Genomic DNA, 15,363 nt, shown 5'->3' with positions numbered 1-15,363 from the left:
AGTAATAAAATGACCACAGAACTCAGCTGAGAAGAAACCATTGTTTTTATAACCCGGTATCTACCTCTTGGTTTCCTCTCCAGGATTGCTGTGGCCAAAGCTGAAACCCAATCCTATAGTTAGTATAAAAGTAAAGGGATTTTGCTTCCGTTGTGGGTAGTGTCATTTGTAGCATTAATGCCTATAGTCTGGTTTGCCTTCATAAGGGGAAAAAAAATTCACTGAATACTTTTCTTAAATGGAAACCACCTTCATTCAAAAACCACTTACTGCTTATTGGAGATGATACATACTTGCATTTCGGGCACAGCCGTGTCTTTAAGGTTAATCTTCTGTTTCACACAGAGACAAGCCTCATGCTTTGCTTTGCTGTTATCAGCTTTGTCAAATACCGGTTTCCTCACTAGTAAATCACAAGCATTTTTCTTTTTTCTCTTGTGTAGTCTTTTTTCTTAGGGACTAAGAAAGGAATAAGAAGGAATGTGTAAGATGGGTGGGCCTAACTGTAGTAGTTATATATTGAGGAGACCTGACTGGCATCACAGGGTATATGAAAATGCTGGAAGAGATTCTGATACCACTAGTAATCTATTATGCCTTATTTAATGTTGCCTTATTCTAACACAAGTGAATAAGACAATGAGAAAAGAGAAGCAGAAAGCAAGGGTAAGAGCTGCCTTTCAGTACTGAGTAATACTAGGACTGGGAGTATTGTGCTATAGTCAAGGAATTTATTAATGATGCCTGAAGAGAAGCTCGTTTCTTTCCCATCCGCAGCCCAAAGGGAATACTTATTTCATAAATGTTATACTTTATAATGTTCAAATAATACCTTTTGTTATATTGTTCAGAACCCAAAGTTAATTTTTCTTTGCAGATGAATAAAGAAACTGTGACTCTCTGCACGTACATAAGTGATTTCGTCAACCATTGCAGCACTTAGCAGATTGAAGATACATACGTATTTGTTTTTCTCCACCAAGTTATATGTTTTTGACTTTACATTTTTTTTAAGTTAAAAAGACTTTCTTCAATAGGCTAATTCAAATGGAAAAATGATTTAATTTGTCCCAGAATACAGAGTTACACAGAATCATAAAAATATCTCAGTTGAATTACAGAAGATTATTTAAAAGGTAGAATAGGGGCACCTTATCAAGATTAGTTACAAAACAATTTTATAAAAGCAGTTTCTAAACAAAATTGCATTTGATAATTGCTATCAGGTGTAAGTTTCTTTGGATATGGTGTACAGAAAAGCAAGTCTTTCCTTATAGGAAGAGTCATTTTCTCTTTTTATATCCTAAACTGTTTTATAATGCTTGCTTTCTCATATAATGTGATTACAATTGAGAATTTTAGCAGCTTTTTCATTTTTTTTTAATACATGGAAAGGTGGAGTGAAATGAAAATTTTTAGCTGAATTCAAGAAAAAGGCCCATGATAATGTGCATGAAAGTATTAGAGCCTGAATATAAATGAGAAATTAGGAATAACTGAAAGGTTGGAAAGAGTGTGTTGGGGGGTCGTGTGGGGAGTGTAATACTAAACATTCAATTTTCTAGAAATGTTGGTCTTGTATTCTCATTTAAATATTCCTATGAAGTGAGAATTCAATAGCTCCTGTGAGTTGCATGTTGAATTGATATGGAAAGCAGTTATAAGGACACATTTTATATGTTGGAAGCTATGAGACTGGTTTCTTTTGCCTCTGTATTTCTTTGAAAAGCTTTTACAGTGACAAATTGTGTGGAGGCAAGAAATGATAGTTCTGTTCTATTCTTACTGTAATTGAATTATTTAGTCCTTTTCTCTTTTCTTTTAACACCCTCCACCTGACTTAGCCAGTTTTTCATGTCATGCTGTGTTGATTGCATTTAGAAGGTTATTCCTCACCAACTCCCCACCCCAGGTCTAGGAACCACATGGCAGTTTTGTTTTGTGGACTTGGCACACCTCGGGAATGGGCAGCAGCATAGATAGAGGGGGCGAGGACAGCCTGCATGCCTATCACGTGTCTGTGTCCTGCTGAGCCTTGCTACCCTCTCTATTTTAAAAGGAAATTGTCATTAGACTCTCGTCAAAAATACATTCTGTGAGAGATTCCTTCCTGTACAATAGAGTCTACTTTTTTTCTTTGCTTATATGTTCGTGGAAATAAAGCTGTGACATTTAACTTTTAGGGAGAAAGTGTCAAAAAACCCCATTAGAAAATCTTATATACAGCTCTTCTCAGGAACATGTACTTTCTTCGTGCAGTTTTTTAGGAAGCGCTGGCGTATAGATTGAATGAAGTTTTAATTGGATAATCTTGGATGTTTTTGGACTTAAATACATTTAGTAAGCATGGCCTGAGTCCTTGTTTTGTGCTAGAAAGCAAAGATAAAAGATGAAATCAAGACTGAAGAGCCAGTGTGCCCTGAGATGCTCTCTCATGCCTCCCTCCCACCTTAGGGCTGTACTTTGTCCCCTCTGTTCAGACATCTGTCTGACTGACCCACTCTCACTTCTTTGCTCAAATCTACTCATGGAGTCTGGCTCTACTCACGTGACTCCATGCTGGGACCTACCTCCCTGCTTTTGCAAATCATTGATTACTTAACCCACAATATCATTTACTTACTGTATTTATTGTTCATTGTCTGTTTCCTCTGTTAGATTTTTCAGTTCCACAAGGGGAGGGATCTTTGTGGCCCCCCATTATCCTAAGTATCTAGGACAGTGTGGTAGGTTCCCAGCATGCTGGTAAACATGTGCTGCTTCAGCTCATCATCTAGCCATTTTACTTTCTGCATTGCTTTTGAAATTGGCCACGTGCTCTGAATGTCATGTGCAGTCATACATTAATGACCCATCCTGTTTTAGAAAATAACAGCTTATTTGTTATCTACATCCTCCACATCTGAGGCATCCTGCCTTGGCCTTAACCATTGCCTGGTATGTCTCCAGAACTCTTATTTTCTTCACCAGGGCCTGGTACAGGTAGTTCTGCTGGTGGGAAAGTGGGTTAAGCTGACAGTGCCTTCAGTCACTGAAGCCAAGTGGCCAAGTGTGTAGAGGGTGTGTCATGGTCAGCGAGTGTCCTCAGGGCAAATTCTGTGTCCTTTTTCCCATCCTTTTATCTCCTTCCCTTTGCACGGAGGCTAAAATCACTAATATGAGAATCACATTTTATTTCATTTTTTTTCTGAGCCAGTAGAACCCTATGTTATGTTCTTTGGAGAGAACCTCTTCTGTGTTTCATATAGATAAAGAGTGTACTGAGTGTGCAAGGTGGGTGTTAACATGCCCTTGGGTGAGGCAGCTGTGAAAGACAATCTTCTGGCTTTTTCTGCATTAGGCTGCTCAGTTCCTGGCATCCCATTCCACCACATACAGCCCCATTCAGCCAGGGTTCTATGTTTTCTCTTGTACACAAGGAAATGAGTTGATTGAAAGTGGGGATATAGGGATATGGGAATAAAAATATATTCCTCTGTCTTATGTAAGCCATCCAGTGGGGCTATTTCTCAAGACAGTGGTTTTAACTCTTACTTTGAGATCCTTTAATTAAAGTCGTGCTAATGCAGAATATTTAGATGAGTGAGAGTCTGCCCATGTTAGTTTGTGTAGTGCATTGAAACCTGCTAACATGAGAGATTACTTATGAGTGTGAGTCCATACCCACCTCCTTCCTGACCTACACAACCCCCTGGCTGCCCCTGCAGACTCTGACAGTGGATTTCAGCTGGTTTCAAATCTAAAACATAAAGCATGCATTTGGTGTGACTTATTTTAAATCTTGATCAAAATCCCTCTAAACAGAAAAAAAAAAAGCCTGCAATTGGTGGTGGTTTTCATTATTTCCCAAGGCATGCTGTTATTACATTTTTCACACTCAGCATTTGAGTGTCCCTTCCTGGTGGTTGTTCCCTGTCTAGAAAGCAGGGCTGCAATAAATCACAAACATTGACTACACTGTACAGAGGTCACAGAAAATAGTGACCTGATACCAAATTACATGCCTCTGCTGAGCCCGTTGGTCAGAACCTACAGCTGTCTCCTTGCGGCAAATAGTACTAGTGCAAGTAATCTGCTTTGCTTCACAAATTGCTGCTTTTATGAATTCTGTTTTCTTTCAGAATATACCTTCTCATAACATTCTTCACCTTCCTCCCTGCTTAAATAAGCTTTTGCTGTGAACTTGGAGGTTTGTCTTGTTAAGCCCCAGAGTGATGGGGTAAACCATCCAATTTATGGTGCTGACTTCTCATTCTGCATCTATCCACCACTCTGTCATTGCGAAATAGTTGGGTCAGTTACGGGATCATAGTAGGCCTTTGAGATCTATCTCGAACTTCTGACCAATCCAAAAAGTTCATCAGGACATTGTGGAGATTTTTACCCAGGCATAAAAATTTAAGTGTTTATCCTCTGTGTTTTAGTAGGAAATGAAATATTTCTAAAAGATGTAATCAATATAATTGATTAAAGAGATGTCTGGAAAAAGCAAATGTGCTAATTGTTTAAAATCAGATTAGCCTAACCAATTCTCTTATGGTCACAGAATATATCAGTTGCATATTAAATTATGTATTACAACACAGTTCTCCCTCTCATGAGCATTTATATTCTCAATGAATTATTGATTTCTTAAAAACATTTTTTCTGTTAATTTTGGTTATTTTGTACCGCTAAAAATGTGTAAGGGAAAGTAGTCCTAATTAACAATTTATGTATCCATGGTTTTTTTTGAAAATGAAATTGACAAAAAGAGACAGGATCCTCACCTTTCTTGCTTTTTTAGCAGGAGGTTCTGACTCTGAGCTGGACTGGCCACTTTAGGAATTCATAGGCACGCTCTGAGGGGCCCATGAGTAGGAAGGCTACCTTGCCCAGAGCGGAGAGGAAGGCTTTGCTCCCTCCTTCCCCCATTCTGTTATTTGAAGGGAATGACTTGATCTTCTCTGCTAGAGCTGCGGTGACGGTTAAGTCCAGGGTTGCAGAATAAAACATTATTTGAGGAGAAGCTTTCTGCCAGGTGTCTGTTTCTGCCTCTGTCCTCTAGAATCACAGGGCTCTGGTAGGCAAGTTATATTTTCTTATTTAAGTGAAATGTTTGTTCAGATGCTTTTGTTAAGGCTTCTGGCTCTATACACGTCTTTCTGTGTTCTTTTTTCAAAAATGGGAAAAGGATCCAGTGTCTTTATATGTGCATCCTAAGTAAAGCTGTCGTACACCCCTGATTCAAATAGGAGTTATTTAACTAGAGGGAGGGTATTTTGTTTTCTGGCAACTAAGTTAATGTTGATATTCTAATACAATTTTCTTTTATAATACAATTTTCTTTATCATAAATATGGAACTCTTCTATTTAACTTGTCAATAGATTCTTTGATCAATTTGATGTCAGTCTTCTCTGGTTTCTAGGTGAATGCATCTTTGTCTACAAGAGGCATTCGATTAGTAAGCGTTTCTTCTCTGAGTTAGAAACAAAATTAGAAATTCTTAAAGTCAACAACAAATGGTGCCTTAGCATCTGCTAAGTAGCACTCAAAAAGGGGAAAATCTTTTACCTGTGGCAAATTAAGAGTGCCAAATATGACATCATTTACATATCCAGGTTTTGATTAGTAAAAAACAAAACAAGCAGATGTTAGCAGTACAGCTGGCTCTTGCATATATGTGTATCTTTGTTGCTAACAAATTTCCATGAGGAGGGATGTAGCATTGCTGTGAAGGCTCAGATAGGAGAAAATGACATGGTCTGATAGCTTGAAATGAGAAGCATAATTGCATGATGGATTATATCTTAATGTTTTGAGATCTTGAGTTTATAGCATTCAGTATCAAAGCAGTCCTTAGGCTCTGAATAGAGGAGGGCACAGGGAGGGGATAAAGTGAACTAGAAATAGGCTTTATTTCAATTACTTGGGTATGGTGTATCTAAAACGTCAAGTTGTTTAACAAAATATTATCAGAATACTTTACAAATGTGTTATTCCTTCTTACCAATTTACGTAAAGGACCACAATATTTTTATTATGAAAATTCCACACAGTATACAAACAGTGTGTGGAATTATTGTAGTAGAGACATTGTTAAAATATAACTTTGAATTAAAAACAAAACACGTGTTATATAATGGATAACATATTATACTTTGTTAAAATATATCCTTGCAATTAAAAACAAAACAAGCAGGAAACCTTTGTTTAATTATGTATGCAGAACTTTCTCCCACTGACTTTATACCACCTAAAGCAATGGCTGTGATTTTCAGGAATACCTGCTCTGGAGTGTTTCTTGCTTGGAGGTGTTTGCGGCGTGTTTGTATTCATCTGTTTATCTATCCTCAGTTGGGGGCATGTATTATGTAATGCCTATACGTTATTCTGTCCAGTCATAGTTTGATTCATATTGAAGTTGTAACTGTGAATTTATTACAGTGTATTGCAGGAGACTACTTGTAATTTGATGATCAAATCTGATATCCAAGATAGTAAAGAATGTAGGCATAAGTGAAATATAAATCAGAAATTCCACATTGCTTTGTCTTCTATAAATTCCTTAACTTTCTAGTCCCAGTGTTCTCTGATTGCAAGGTGAAGGCTAAATGCTGCCTCTTTTGAGTTTTGCCAGAGTTTTTGTTTTAGTCCTATTCCTAATTAGAAGAATCGTTGGAGAAATAAGACCCAGAAAATTTGGTTCTCACTAGTAGTTTTTCCCCAGTAATTCAACCCAGAAACCCTGTATATGAGAATAAGGGAATGTAGGGAGAGGATTTATGTAGATAAACAATCTAGGATGGTTGGAAAGATGTACTTATGTGACCTCGTTGCACGATCTGATTGGAGACTGGTCCATGGATTGTATGGGATTATTGCTTATCAGAGTGCCCACCTGGTATCAAGTTTTTGCAAATCCACATCGTGTATGGTTTTAGGATGTTTAACCAGTGTGAAAATTTAGGCTCCACCTCTGTTGGCAGACAGTTAGCAATTGCTGGTATCTAAACTGGTTTGAGACTTACTACCTCCTTTGAATGGCATCTGTGCAGTAGAGCTAACGTCATTGACGTGATCTGTGCTTGGAGTTCCTACAGATTTTTTTCATACATTTTTTTTTTTTGTTAAATTTTCCAAAGTAAGTAGAGAGTGATGGTTATAACATTTGTTTATTGAGACCCCTCTAAATCTACCTAAGAGGTAACACGTTAGCATAGGCATTAGACAAGGCCACATTGTGAAGTCAGAGTGACTATCGGGGTTGTCATGCTACTGTTTTGTTTTTTTTTTTATAAAATACAGTTTTCAAAATTACTCAGGGGCATTAATAAGATTAATTTTTATGATATTAGATATTATACTGTGTTAACCCTTTAGTGTGAATCTTAATTAAACACTGATGGTTTTATTTTTATTCTATTTTTAAAAATAATTTTTGAGGATAAGTGCAGTAGCTCACACCTGTAATCCCAGCACTTTGGGAGGCTTAGGTTGGCGGATCACTTGAGGTCAGGAGATCAAGAGCCTGGCCAACAGGGTGAAACATCATCTTTACTGAAAATACAAAAATTAGCCAGGTATGGTGGTGCATGCCTATTACCCCAGCTACTAAGGAGGCTGAGGCAGGAGAATCACTTGAACCTGCAAGGCAGAGGTTGCAGTGAACCAAGATTGTGCCATTGCACTCCAGCCTGGGTGACGGAGAAAGACTCTGTCTCAAAAAAATAAAAATATTTTTTAATGCTTAAGATTTTTTAAAATTAGTAAACAATTCATTTGAAGTTTTTTTTTTTGGATTCTTGTGTTCCAACTATAGAAACATAGCTTAATATTTGTAGCATCATTAATGTATAATTTCAAAGGATTGCTACTTACATCTTACCATGTTCTTTCAGGTAGCAAAAAATAAGTTTGCTTATTTTTGATTCAGAGGTGTTTGAAGAAGTTAGAACAAGTTGATTTTATTGCTAAATAAGAAGGAATATCTGTGGAGTACCAAGGAATGGAATATAATGAATTTGGTTAGAATATATCAAAGTACATATTATAGTTTTGTCTAACACTTCCCTGTGGGTTTGTTTAACTTTTGAAAATGCCTTCTTCAAAACAAACCTTAAACATTTGCAGACTTACTCTTTGCTAATTATTCTGCCAGGCTTTTTTTTTTTTTTTTTTTTTTTTTTGAGACAGTCTCACTCTGTCACCCAGGCTGGAGTGAAGTGACACAATCTCAGCTCACTGCAACCTCCACCTCCTGGATTCAAGCAATTCTCTTGTCTCAGTCTCTTGAGTAGCTGAGACTACAGGTGCATGCTGCCATACCTGGATAATTTTTGTATTTTCAGTAGAGATGGGGTTCACCATATTGGTCAGGCTGGTCTTGAACTCCTGACATCAGGTGATCCACTTACCTCGGCCTCCCAAAGTGCTGGGGTTACAAGCATGAGCCACTGCACCCAGCCCTGCCAGGCATTTTATAGACATTTTTCAATTGACCCTCACAACCACCTTGCAAAGATGCCATATAACTTTTTGAGATTGAAAAACTAAAGCTCATGTGATGTTGTAAATATTTAAAAAGAAAGGGGACTTCATAGTGATGGCGCATTCACAAGATTCAGAAACATTCTGGGCAAGGCAGGCAGTTGTGGGGATCTCCTTAAGCAGTTCTTTGTGAAGTGATTGGTAACTGAATTCTGCTTTTTGGGTGGTCTTCAGTTATATCTGCTTTATCTGGTAAGTTTCACTAGTTATTACATTCATATAGCTCCAGAAATTTGCCTCAAATTTATATGTGACTTAGAACATTTTCTTATTGTAAATATTTGAAAGGATTGAATTACAAAGAGATGGATAAGGCCATGAAACTAAGACAAAGTTTTGGGTGTATGCATGTAAACGCAAATTTTCTCAGGAAGAAATACACCATGATCTGATAACTCAAAAGTTATATAATATTGATAAATAGATTTACCTTAATTCCTGTTACTTTTGAAGAAGTTTAATGTCTTGCCTTAAATGTTTCCCTGACTTTCAAGTTTTCTTATTTTAGACTCATAATTATATCATTTTGATTAAAATGGAGTGCAGACGGGAGTTATTACTTGCTTAAAAGCCAAAAACTTGAGGATATCCAGCATAAGCATTATGTGTTTTGGCATGTGGATAGCGGCTGCTTGAAATCCATGAGAGCAAGAAACCTGAAGTTGACTCAGATGAATCTTGAAGTCTTGTACCTGAATTATGTTGAGGTTAGCAGTAAACGCCATTTAAAAAGACTAAGTAAATTGCCAAATTCCTCTGAATGTCAACCATATTTCTCAGGAAAGTCAATCACTTCCAAATTTATAACATTTGTGTTTCTGTTACCTGAATTCCAAGGGCAGAGGGATGGATGAGGGGGGGTAAATAAAAGGCACAGGTGATTTTATTTTCAGGTTTCTAATAGGACAATATGACATTGTCCAGAGATTGTCTCTCAAAGGCAGTTCGTGTCAGCAGAACTTCTTGAATGCATTCATTTTTGCTTATTTATATATTTTCCCACTGAAAAAAAAAAAAACTTAAAAAAATGTTTTCTGAGTTAAAAAGGCTTCTGACTGGTAGTCCTGACGTAGCTTCTCAAGAGTTCCTGAGAGAGCCTCTTCTCACTACAGTCCCTAAGAAGATAGGAAGAAAAAAATTCTAAACACATAAAACTAGAATTAGTGGGGAGAAATGCCTACTGTAAATTCAACAGAACTGGAGTGAAAAAATATAGTAAGATAAGTTTTGACCAGCTAAAAATAGTGGGACAGACCCATCTCCTCCCTAACTCTCTCCATAATTCAGAAAGGGCCCGTGAAACTGTCCTCAGGAATTGCCCCCCCGCTGCCCCGTCCCCCCCGAACTCCTCCCCCTCAGTCCTCCCCACTGCATCCCATATCTTGTCCTCTCTGACAGGGCCTTTCTAATCAGTAGGAGGTCACAGTTCAGAAAATAACCAGAGAGAGCTGGAATGGTAAGTTGTTAGGGGCTATTACTGTTACATCCCAAGAATCTGATCCATGAAAATAAAGTGCTGGAGGTGGTGTAGAGTTAGAAAGACTTGTGTTCACTGAGGGTTTTGAGTATTACAGGCTCTCCGTCACTCAGAGCCTCAAAAAGCCAGGCGGTGAATGCAGGAGAGTTTTCTCTCAGACTCACCAAAACTAGTTTGAAATGAAAACCACTTTGGAATTGCCCTGTTCATCTCCACCTGCCAACTATAGGTCTAAAACCAGCACCCAGTGGATCCCTTGGCTCCGAGCAGTCACCGGGTGTGGGTAGATCTTTTCTTGTTTAGTGATAAGTAGATGGGAAAAACGTAACCAATCCTACCTACTAAACCAGATCCATCTATAAAAGAAAAAGGGAGATCGTATTGGAGATTTGAAAGAAGAGTAGACCTCCAGAACTGATTTATTATGATTTATTTCTGTTACAATATTTCTGTTTATTATTATGATTCATTTCTGTCCCTCATGAAAGGGACAGAAAGTAGTCAGAAGGTTATGAGTGGAAAAGACAGTAGGATAGGATGAAATTGGAGTGAAACAATAAAAAAAGACTAAAACTAATAGCACATTAAAATTCATGTGAGGGGGGCAATGAGCTGAAAATAAATTCTGTGTTGTGAGGGAGAAAAAAGAAAAAGCTCTTTCAGAATCTAAAGGATAAAAACATAAAATGAAGGAGAAGACGTATAGAGAGAATATCTAACAGGAGGATTACAAGTGTTTATAAGCAGGAAACCTCCTCAAGTGAAATAGAACAACATCATAATAAGTTTTCATGCATGTGTGCAGATTTGAAAGCGTTCCCCATATTTTTCATGTGAAATTAATGAAAAATATGAGCATTTCTTTTTAATCATATTAAAGTACCTTGCCAAAATAACCGGCAAGCTATTTGCTGCCAGGGAACAAAGTTGCTTTTCTTCTCCTTTCTAGCAATAAATGCCAAAAAGATAGTGCATTGAATTTAGTAGAGCTTTGAGGAGAAAAAATGGTGACTTAAGAACTTGCTGAGCTTCCTCCTTATGTGGAAAGGCAAATTGAGAGGCATTCGCTGATAAGCAGGAGCTCATGTTCAGATGGGAGGACCTAAAGGTTGCCTTTTTATTGTCAAGTTTTATGATTTGAAAAGGTATAAATTTAAAAGTAATTCATTTTGGTTAACTTAAAAAGTAATTACCAAAATAATAAAACTATAAAGTATACATCTTCTAAACACCTAGAAATATATATTCCAAAAGATAGGCAACAAAGAAAGCATAAAAATATTACAGACAGGGAAAATGTTTACTGTGTATGAATACTGTAAAGAAATACAGACATAAACCGGTATGTACATATATACACATACATACATGCATATAAAATTGACCATATACCTATATTTGTTCAGCACATTATTTTTCAGGTACTGTGCTAAACTTTTACTCCATTGATTGGTTACTTTTTCTAAGAATTCTATGACACTGGCCTTATCATACCTGTTTTAAAGATAAAGTTTAGTTAGATGCTGGCGCAAGGTCACACAGCTAGTGGAGGAGCTGGGATTTGACTCCATGCAGTCCGACTGTCGAGCCAGTGCTCGTAAGCAACTCTGCAGTACAGCGAAAGGGCCGGTGGGGGTTAAGTTCACACTGCTTGATGCTGCTGACTTCTCAGCAGCCACAGGGCACTCTGGAGCCAAAGGCAGATGACTCCCTGGCTTGCCAGTGACGTATAATGCGGTCTGATATGACAAAGTGAGTTAAACAAGCAGATTTTTCCTCTCAGGAAACAGACCCAAGAAAAACTAAAAAGAATAAAGCAGATGTGTGAGTTACTATTCCTTACAGCAAAAGAACCTCATCAGAACCACAGGCTGGAAAGAGGTGATTCCTTTTAAAGGGCAGTTCATTCCTTCTGCATGTTGAAGCCTATGGCTCTTCACTGGCCAAAACTGTAACCTTTGGTGTAGCCCTCACTTGGCTTGTGCATCTTAATGTTGTAGATAACATTGTAGATCTATATAATATTCAAATTTTATATATATATCATATATAAATTCATGTTTATATATAAATATATATGTATTTGTATATGATATGTAATATGTGTTTGTATATGATAGTGTAGAAAATGTATTTAATATATACATGATTTTAATATATATGTATATAATATGTATTTGTATATGATATATAGTAAATGTTATATTTAAACCATATCTGATAGTAAGGCAATATAGAAAAGCCACTGTTGGGTGCACTGTACAAATCTGCCTTTATAATTGAGTGTGCCGTTTCACTAAAAGCAGCGTTAGAGAAAGGATTGAAAGCTAGCTCTAACTTGCCACTTCACTAGCCTTCATTGTTTGGATTGGCCTTACGTGTACAGTTATATTGTAACTGTCACTTGTGGTCTAATCTTCCCCTTAGGGGAAACTTGAGAAACTGGTCAGCTTTAACATTTAGAGGAAGTTTAAACATATTGGAGCATAAAATTCACAGTTGTTTAACCGAAGCTCCAGGTCTTGTCAGACCACATCTCTCCAGCCCTTCTGTGATTGGAATCATCTAACTTTGGCCCTCACCAAGGAAAAATTTGACAAGATGCAAACAGTGTTTACTCTTGTTTTTTTCTTTGCCAGGATCCTGAGTCTGTGCAGCAGACTCTGAGACCTCTTTGCCTACCCCAGTATGGTCACAGAAGTGCATTGTCACTGTAACTGTTCTTATTCCTGTAACTACCTAGTCGTTAACATCCCTTTAATATTTGGGGTAATTATGTTCCTTAACTCTAAGAATGAAAATATTTTTTCCTTCCTTCCTGTCTTCGTTCCTTCCTGGCTTTGTTGTAGTCTAGCTGTGAGAATAGTTGCCTTTCATATATTCTAGAAGAGAAGGATGGGTGAGTTTCACAATGATCTTTTTCCAAAATACAAAACCACTGTCCCTCTCCACCTCCCAGGCAACCCCACTCATTCTGTTTTCTAGAACACATTTAAAATATTGTTGAGGGTTTTGCTTATATGATGACGAGTCTCTTGATTCAGTGGACTCCTAAGGGACCATCTTTCACCAGTACCTAGTGCCGTTTAGTTCACATATTGAAATGTTTTAAATTATAACTTAGCAAATGTGTTAGTAATCTTCAGATTATTTGGTCTCACATTTAATGTATAATTTCCTAAGAGAAGGAAATGGACTGGGTGGGGGTTAATAGTTACAGTAGCTATTAATAATACTGATGACTACTAGTTAATAGTAATTGAAGCCTCCTAAAATGAAAGGAAAAAAATCTTTTGTTTATAAGGGTTAAAATGAAGAGTTGATACTTAATATTTTTTGTAAAACCAGTGAGTGTTTGATTAATTTTGTTACCTTATTCTGAGCCTTTCATTTATGGGTATGTAGTTGAATGATTCTGAATTTTTGATTTGCTGAAAAGGTAGTAGTTGCAATTTTTTTTTTACATTACTCTTTTTAATTCATTACATCTAGTTGCTACATTTTCCTTTTCTTAAATACATGCAAGAAGAAATGTTTTACCTCTGAGATGAAAAATTTTAAATTTCTTCCATGTGACTCCTTACTCACACATTTGCAGGCATGCATCGAGCATTTGCTTCGTGCCAGGCACCGTGCGCTTTCTGCTCTACCTGCCTGATCTCACTTAGTCCACTTAGTCCTGTTTACAGGTTGAGGCTTAGAAAGAAAAAGAAACTTGCTCCAAGTCCAACACTAGTGGCTGGTGAAGAGCGTGTCTTTGCATGCGGACTCTCTCACTGAATGATGGTGCTTCTCAGCCTCACACTGTACCACCCTCAAAGTGAGTTGCAGGAGGAAAGGACCCTCTAGCAGTATTAACTAAATCTTAGCAAGTAGTTGCCTGTAAATTGTAGACTTTTAAGTACAATCTTGCATTTCTGTGATCTTTACCCATACACCCGTTGCCTTCAAACAAATTTAAGAATCTTACAGATATTAAAAATGCTTGACTGACCAATATCTCATTTCTGTCAAAATCATGTACTAGAACCATGTATCAAATCAGAGACTTATATGTGACAATTTGCATACACATTTGGACAAAATGCATCAACTTCTTTCAAAGTTTACTTGAAATAAAAACGGAAGAATATGAAGTATCACAGGTTAAAGCAATGCCCTCATTTCATTTAGATAAAAGTATTGTGCTATTTGGATATTGTTAGTTTGGAATATGGGGTCACACTCCTGCAATTCCAACCTAGAAAAATGTTTGTGTTTTAATTGATGGGTTAGGCAAAAATTTAATCTTTGCATAGAGGAAAGAAACAGCTCTTAGAGCACTTGAGGCTACAACATGGATCAAGTATCTGAAGTTTTTCATGTGGCCTCAAGTTGAATCTTGCTCAGAGAATACACAGTGGTCAAACTTCACATCCTACTCATAATGTATGAAGCCAAAGAAAAGTCCTAGTTGCTGAGCGGTTCCGTTAAATCATCACATGTGTTTAATGATTTTATTGCAAACATGACTTCCAGTGAGGGAAGGCAGCAGGTCCTAAAAGAGGTCTCCCATGGATAGATAGGCACTGAAATGCTTTCCCAGGCTGGACCCAGGAGACGGTGTAGCTACTATGATATGACTTACCACCAGGACAGATCATTCTACCCCTCTAAGGAGTTAGGATATCCCTGGAGCCGTGATGCGGGGTGGAAAGTCACACCTGTGAAATGGAAGGTATGCTGGGTTGAATGGATAGTCCAAGGCCTGTCCGTGAGCTGAACCATGGCCAAGGATTTCTTAATTCTAGAGGCCTCCTTCTTGAGCTTGCCTTCTTTCGAACTTGGCCCTCAGTGTCTTGGTAAGTTGGAGCGTGACTACCCAGGGAAAGCCCCTGGTTTGTGTTTAGTCAAGTTTGCCAGAGAAAACTGGATCTAAGCAGGAATAAAATTTGCTGACCCCCATCTCAGAGGTTAACGTTTTCATTTATGTTTTGCATGACTCATTTTAAATTACAGTGCTCTACAAGTATAGAAAGAAGCCTTCCTCTTCCCACCCTCCCCTAGACACTGCATAATGGAAAAAGCAAGAATTTTCTGCATAAGCAAGGCCTTAAAAAAAAAAAAAGCCAGCCTCTGATGGGACTTCTTTCCTGTCAGAATTCCCACTGGTTCACTGTCGCAATTTTTACAAAAGGCCACGATGAAAGAGGAAGGCCCATTTGAGCCCTTGCTTCTGCATTATGTGAAACATAAGTTGTATTTCTGTTCTTGATATCAGAAGAATTGTTGTTTTGTGAATATGTAAAATCTAGGCTCCCTGACAGTTAAAGTATAATTTTGATTAAGAAAAGATTTGTTTCACTGCTGTGATTA

At 37.5% G+C, this 15,363-nt stretch overlaps 1 protein-coding gene across 1 annotated transcript in view; it reads left to right on the top strand.

Annotated features, from left to right (window-relative positions):
- PIK3R1 (phosphoinositide-3-kinase regulatory subunit 1) overlaps positions 1-15,363 on the top strand; it is a 70,061-nt gene that overhangs the window by 1,319 nt on the left and 53,379 nt on the right. The window lies entirely within an intron of this gene.

Source organism: Callithrix jacchus, chromosome 2 (assembly GCF_049354715.1).
Source record: "Callithrix jacchus isolate 240 chromosome 2, calJac240_pri, whole genome shotgun sequence".
Classification (NCBI taxonomy): domain Eukaryota; kingdom Metazoa; phylum Chordata; class Mammalia; order Primates; family Cebidae; genus Callithrix; species Callithrix jacchus.
This window is presented reverse-complemented; position numbering and strand designations above follow the sequence as displayed.